A 7,615-nucleotide genomic window follows, 5' to 3' on the forward strand; every position below is an offset into this window, starting at 1 on the left:
GTAGTGATGTTTGATACTGCCAATTTTCTTTCCGATACTGATACTGAGTAAAATTTGTCTGGTATTGGCGATACTGATCCGATACTGATACTTTGTGATAACACACATAATGTGTCTGGTAATTCTTAAAAAAGTAGCGTTTTTCAAGTAACCACTTTATAAATAATTCATGACATGGTACTATATTTATTAGTTAACAGTCTTTCGAACTCAAACCCTGTATTTGTTTAGCACAATTTAAAATTCTTATTCTAAAGAAATATAATTTTTGAATGGTGAACAGAAGTGAGAAAAAAAGCATTCTAAAAGTTGTTACTTTGTATATTTTGTAGCATTGTTTGTGGGTTTTGCAAGAAGGTCCCTGGCCAGAACTAATGCTGTTTGGGGGGCCATGGCATGAAAATGTTTTGGAACCCCTCATCTAGAATGTAATTAGTCAGACGAAGCAGATTTTATATTAAAATTACCTGCCATACATCTAGACTGAGTGACTGAGCTGTGCTTATGCATTACCCAAGCCGAAGAAAAAGTAGTTCCCTGCAACCACATATGATTTAAACAAGAGTTGAATAGTTCAGTTATTTTCCATTTTCCTGTTAATGTTACACATTATGCAAAATAACTGAAGTATCAAAGTATCAATATTTTGATTTTAGTATCGATTCTAGAGCATAAAGTTCAGGTTTCGGTAGTATCGATATTTCAGTATCGATCTGCACATCACTAATTTAAAGCACTTCAGAGTGACAGGTGTCTTTAGCCTCAAACACCACGTCTGATTGTTGTCAAACTCTAAGCTTTGAAAAGGCTTAAAAATACATCCTTTGAGCATTTAAGATTATATCAAAATGGAATAAATTTTAAACATGATTTATAACATGGCATGACATAAATTTGGTGGTCTTCATTCTGCTCTGTCAGACTCTGGCTCCAACATGTAAGGCTGGACGGACAAATCTTCCCTTGTTCACATCTTTTAATTACCTCCGCCCAGGGCGAGGTAATGTTTTCGGTCGCGTATGTCCGTCTGTCTGTCGTTACATTACCAAAAACTTGTGGACGGATTGTCATGACATTTTTACCACATGTAGTTTCTGGGCCAAGGAACACACCTTTAGATTTTGGTGATGTTCCAGGTCACGATGCAGATACAGGAATTTTTTTTCTTTTAACACTCCGAGATCGGCAAAGCTGTGATGCTTTCACAGGGCTTCTGTAAAAAACAGTGAGCTAGATTGGACAGCATGGACTTCAAACTTTATAAAAAGTAATGTTAAAAACACATTTAATGATGAATAATTTTTGCAATAGTGTGCGCATTTTTACACATTTGGTGCGCATTTAGAGAACGTTTTGTGGCCAGGAAGTGCGTGACTGCACCATGACACCTCTTTTTCTCAAACACACCACATTTCAGAAACAACTAATCAAAACAGTTTGTCTCTACTAGGCTTGTAAACAGAGAGCTGCCGGGCCTCAAAGTTTGGAGACGGGGGGAGCCAGGAAGCACTTTATAAAGAGAGTCAAACCATTACAAACTCATACAAGGAGATAAAACAGATGTTTACATGGTGAAATGTGACTGATGAAAACTTAGGAGCTTAATCCCACACCAGTTTGACCACGAATAACGTCGGGTGACCAGTCTGACTTGTTTTTTTTTCCACATTAGACTCCACAGGGAAGAAATCCCGTGCATACTGCTGCTTAATGTTCACTACGTCACAACTTATTCAGCAAATGTGTTTCCATCTCTGCTTTTGTGCATTAACTCTGACAGGATGGGGAAATGGTCTTGGCGGAGGTTTGCACTCTCCTGGTGCTTCTAGTTTGTAAATAAAAAGTTTATGCTCTGCGATATAGTGGTAAACCCCTCTATCATAACATGATTTATAACATATATCTAGTTCTTTGTGTTTGGACACACGAGCACGCAGACCCTTCCTGTGTAAAGTCAGATTGCAGCGACTAAACATGAGCCGACATTTACAGCTTTTAATGTTTCTTACTCATTTGAGCAGAAATGAATCACAGTACAGCTGAGCATCCCTTCATCTCTTTAATACATGTTCCGACCTCCTGTGGTTCTACAGAAACACGCTTTGTTTTTGCACAAAAACTAATTTTTGTAGCGTCTGAGTCCAGTTCTGAAAAGGTTTAAATCAGTATAAGAGTCCCATATCCATCTCTCGTCTGAATACAGACAAACACTCATTTCAGATTAAAACCTAAACACATCAAGGCCTCTGAAAGCAGCTTTGATGTTGAAATCTAGGTTTTTTGTGTGGGTCGGGGAGGGCTTTAACTCCTTTTGTTCTCTTCTTTCAAGTTATTAAAATCCATGTCTGCCCTTGCAGAATCAGGCATATGATGCACGTTAAGAATACGAAATTTGTGTAAATATTGCATCATTTACCCACAGCGGTACGTCAGTATCTAGACTGAATGATTGATCTGCTAGACAGTGTTGTGTACAATGAGGCATTTTTTCCAGATAAACTTAGAAAAATGGTCTAAAATGGCCCAGACCCAACTAGAAGCACCCAGAGAGTGCAAACCTCCGCCAAGACCAATATCCTCCATCCTGTAAGAGTTAATGCCCAAAAGCAGAGATGGAAACACATTTGCCAAATAAGTTGTGACGTAGTGAACATTTAAGCAGGCAGTATGCACGGGATTTCCTACCGGTTGAGTCCAATGTGAGACAAACAAAAGTCAGACTTGTCACCCGACATTATACAAGCCTACCGACAATGTGGTGAGTTTGAGGAAATGGGTAAAATAGGTGTCATGGTGCAGTCACGCACTTCTTGCTCACAAAATTTTCTCTACATGCGCAAAAATATGCACATTATGGCAAAAATTACTCATCATTAAATGTGGTTTTAACATTCCTTTTATAAAGTTTGAAGTCCGTGCTGTCCAATCCAGCTCACTGTTTTTTACAGAAGCCCTGTGAAAGCATCACAGCTTTGCCGATCTCAGAGTGTTAAAAGAAAAAAATTCCTGCATCAGCATCGTGATCCGGAAGATCACCAAAATTTAATGGTGTGTTCCTTGGCCCAGTACCCAATCAATCTATCTATCTATGTATCTAGACAGATATACATACACACACTATAATTATATCTCTATAAACACACACAAACTATAATTATATCTCCATACACACTCACACACTATAATTATATCTCCATACACACACACACACACACACACACACTAAATGAACAAGTGGAATGGATTGGTTAACGACGCACCAAAACCTTACACTATAAATTAAAGGGAAACTGACAGATTTAAGATCATATATTTTAGTTAATAATGAAATATTAAATGTTATTTATTCTGACCACATATTGAATTTTTGTAAAAAATTAAAACATTTTTTACACCAAAATAATTTATGGGGCTTTAAAATATTTTAGGGGGGCTCCAGCCCCCCTAAAATAGGCCTAGTGACTGCACTGGGGGCGGGGCTTGAAAAGTCACTAAGGAGGAATTCAGACCAAAGCATTGCAGTTCTACTTTATATAGGCCAAGGATTTAAATATGGAAAAGGATTTCAAAGCATCAAATTCTTAAAACTAATTTTTGCCCATCTCTGCTTTATACCATCAAAGTTTCTGCAACTAGCAGATGAGTCGTTAAACTTTGCCTAAATTATGCTTAAAGTCCAAGGAAATGACATTTGTTACACGTGGACCAATGTTTACCTGATATTCGTTAGCTATCTGCCATGTTTAAGTCCACACAGACGAATCAAACAGTTCACAGGATGTCAAAGGGTAATCAGCCTCATGCCTTTTGGATTTCATTCAGCGGGTATCACATGCGAGGGAGTTTAATCACGTTACATTCCTTGCCTCCTCTGTAATGGTCTTTAATGAACAAGTTGCACAAAAAAAGTCACTTTTCTGATTCTTTATACAAATCAAATGCAGGATTAATACATTTTGTGCTACACTGACTAGTCCCCATAAATCTAGCTGCTTGGATTGCAAAACATTGAATAGATCATAGATCATAACCTTAAATGTATAATGACAAACTAAACACTTAGCTGCCACTAAATTTCTAAATGGCAACACAGACCGTGCCAGGCAGCTGTAGCTCATTTCCCTTGACAGGTTTGTGTTGAACAGAGGGAACGAGGCAGCGTCTGAAGGCAGATTGGAAACGAGCTGATCACAAGGGAACAGCAGATACCTACAGACACTTCTAAAGTCCCGTTAACTCGTGGACAGTACAGCCTGAGGCTCACAGAAAGGCGAGTCCAGCTCTGATGACAGGCAGGTCACCTCTCAGGACTGTAAACGTAGCAAACAGCATCTGCAGGGTTCGCCACCTTCTCTTAGCAACACCGCGGTCAAACCAGGCGTGAACATTGCATCAACAGCCAGTTGTCACTGAAGGGCAGGACAGAACGTACACACAGGGGGACAAACTCAACTCATTTACACAAATCTGAGACGGTGCAGTGTCATGACTCATTAAATGACTGAAATAAATTCTGTTATTTTAAGCATTCATTTGGAAAATTATAGATTATGTAATGGCTTCATTGATAAGACTAGGTGTGTGAAAAAAAAAAGTAATTTACCTCCTAAATTAACTTAATTTGCGTTGATCAGGGATCGACCCTTTGCAACAGGAGGCGCCATGACAGACGTTGAAAGTGAGGGAGGAGGTTGTTGAACTGATTGTTTCTCCATGTTGTTTTTGCTAGTTTAGCCATTATTCAGGTCAACCCAGTTGATCTATGGAAGTAGCACCTTGATGAGTCTCAGCGATATTTACAAAAGTTACAAAACTTTGTAATTTAGGTCAGATTTCCGCACAAAACGTGTTGAACGATTTTGATGGCAGAAATATAATAAACCTGTTAACATTTGATCTGACACTTTAGTAAAGCCTCGTCTACACTGCAAAAACTGTCCATCTAACCAAGTTTTAAAATCTTATATCAGCCAAAAAGTCTTTTTCATCTTGTTTTGAGACTGATTTACTAAACAAGAACTGATTGTGTAAGAATAATAATCTTGTTTTCAGAATGTGTAAGATTATTTGTCTTGTTAGYYTGAAAATTTGACTCAAATTAAGTCAAACATTTCTGCCAGTGGAGTAAGAAAATTTTACTTGGTAAGATTCTTGAAATAGTTGAACTCATTTTTTTCTTATTTCCAGTATCTTACCAAGTAAAATTTTCTTACTCTTTTGGCAGAAAGTTTTGACTTAAGAGTCAAATTTTCAGACTAACAAGACAAATAATCTTACACATTCTGAAAACAAGATGATTATTCTTACACAATCAGTTCTTGTTTAGTAAATCAGTCTGAAAACAAGATGAAAAAGACTTTTTGGCCAGGTATCACACAAGAACCATCTGATGATGGGTAAAAGTAAAGAGCTCTCTCAAGACCTTCACAACCTTATTGTTGCAAAGCATAATGATGGCATCGGTTACAGAAGAATGTCTAAACTTCTGAAGGTTCCAGTGAGCACTGTTGGGGCCATAATTCAGAAGTGGAAAGAACATTATTTCACCATAAACCGACCACGACCAGGTGCTCCTCACAAGATTTCTGACAGAGGAGTGAAAAGAATTATCAGAAGAGTTGTCCAAGAGCCAAGGACCACTTGTGGAGAGCTTCAGAAAGACCTGGAATTAGCAGGTACGATTGTTTCAAAGAAAACAATAAGTAATGCTCTGAACCACCATGGCCTGTATGCACGCTCACCACGCAAGACTCCACTGCTGAAGAAACAGCATGTTGAAGCTCCTTTAAAGTTTGCTGCACAACATTTAAACAAGCCTGTGTAATACTGGGAGAATATAGTCTGGTCAGATGAGACCAACATTGAACTGTTTGGATGCCAGAATACACATCATGTTTGGAGGTCAAATGGCACTGCACATCAGCCCAAAAACACCATACCAACAGTGAAGTTTGGAGGTGGGAACATCATGGTGTGGGGCTGTTTTTCAGCATATGGTACTGGCAAACTTCAAATAATTGAAGGAAGGATGAGTGGAAAAATGTACAGAGACATTCTTGATAAAAATCTGCTTCCATCTACCAGGATGATGAAGATGAAACGTGGCTGGACATTTCAGCAAGACAATGAGCCCAAACACAAAGCCAAGGAAACTCTCAGTTGGTTTCAGAGAAAGAAACTAAAGCTGCTGGAATGGCCCAGCCAATCACCTGACCTGAATCCAACAGAAAATCTATGGAAAGAACTAAAGATCAGAGTTCATAGAAGAGGTCCACGAAACCTTCAAGATTTGAAGACTGTTTGTGTGGAAGAATGGGCCAAAATCACACCTGAGCAATGCATGCCACTAGTTTCTCCATACAGGAGGCGTCTTGAAGCTGTCATTGACAACAAAGGCTTTTGTATAAAGTATTAGATCAATTTCAGTAAGTGTGTTCAATACTTTTTCCCTGTGCCATTCCACATTATTACAAATAACTTCATTTCTGGACATTTATGGTTTGATTTCTTTGTATGTATGGATCACTTGGGTTGTTACCAACATCTGGTGAAAATTTCATGTCATTAGCTCCTCTAGTAATATATTTACTGAGAAAAATGGTGACATGTTCAATACTTATTTTACCCGCTGTATTATGCTTATGCAAAACTGACTAAAGTACTAATAAGTTGGCATAAGTTATGTAATAACCATTAGCATGATTGGGGCCTTTAGCTGGGCTGTCAGTCCTGCAGTTCTGAATCAGTTCAGTAAAATCAACTTTTTATTGAACAGCTTTTCTATTTAACACTGTTACAGTTTTAGTTGCTCACTCCTAATATGAAATGAAACCAAGCGTCTGTTTGAGCTCAAGTTTCATAACTTCAGTCTCAAAGTGCTGCAACCACTGCCACAAACATCTTCCAATTTAAAACGTTTACTTTTCTTGTTAAATGGGACAAATAAAGATTTAGGTGGCACCGTTTGACACAAATTTCACTATTCAGATTTACTTTGCAAGTAACTGCTGTATTTAAAAATGGTTTTCAAAATAAAAGCACTGCTGCACATATAGCTAAATTAAACTGTCTAAACTTTATTTTATATTCTACACATCCTGAAACTACAAATTAAAAATTAAATTGTTTTGATTAATGCAGAAATACAAGTCCTAATTTGACACATTACAAAAAAAAAGTATTATAAATAGATACATTTCCCTTCAGTTATCCCATAATCTGGCAGTTTTCCAGATCTCAGCGTGGTTATGTGATGCACTCAGCATCTGGTGCTCCTGCTGTCCCAGAGACAGACAGACAGACAGACAGACAGACAGACGTTTGGCAGGACTTCGCACGAATAGGACCACTGCTCACAACGCTCGTAGAGGCCTGAAACCTTGTGACATAAAGCAACAGACCGTAGGTTTGCCTCCATGATCCTGTCTGCAGCTGATAAAAGCTGAATGCATCATGAGATGGGGGGAAATTAATAAATAAATAAACCACACACACACAATTCTTTGGGATGTTATACAAGCAAATAAAGGTGATGTGAGCAAGATGTTTTTGGCAGAATGCCTCCTCTGTCAGAGCTGACCCACAGACCGGCCAAGTCATTAACTAAACACAATTG

Source organism: Austrofundulus limnaeus, unplaced genomic scaffold (genome assembly GCF_001266775.1).
Source record: "Austrofundulus limnaeus strain Quisiro unplaced genomic scaffold, Austrofundulus_limnaeus-1.0 Scaffold3, whole genome shotgun sequence".
NCBI lineage: Eukaryota > Metazoa > Chordata > Actinopteri > Cyprinodontiformes > Rivulidae > Austrofundulus > Austrofundulus limnaeus.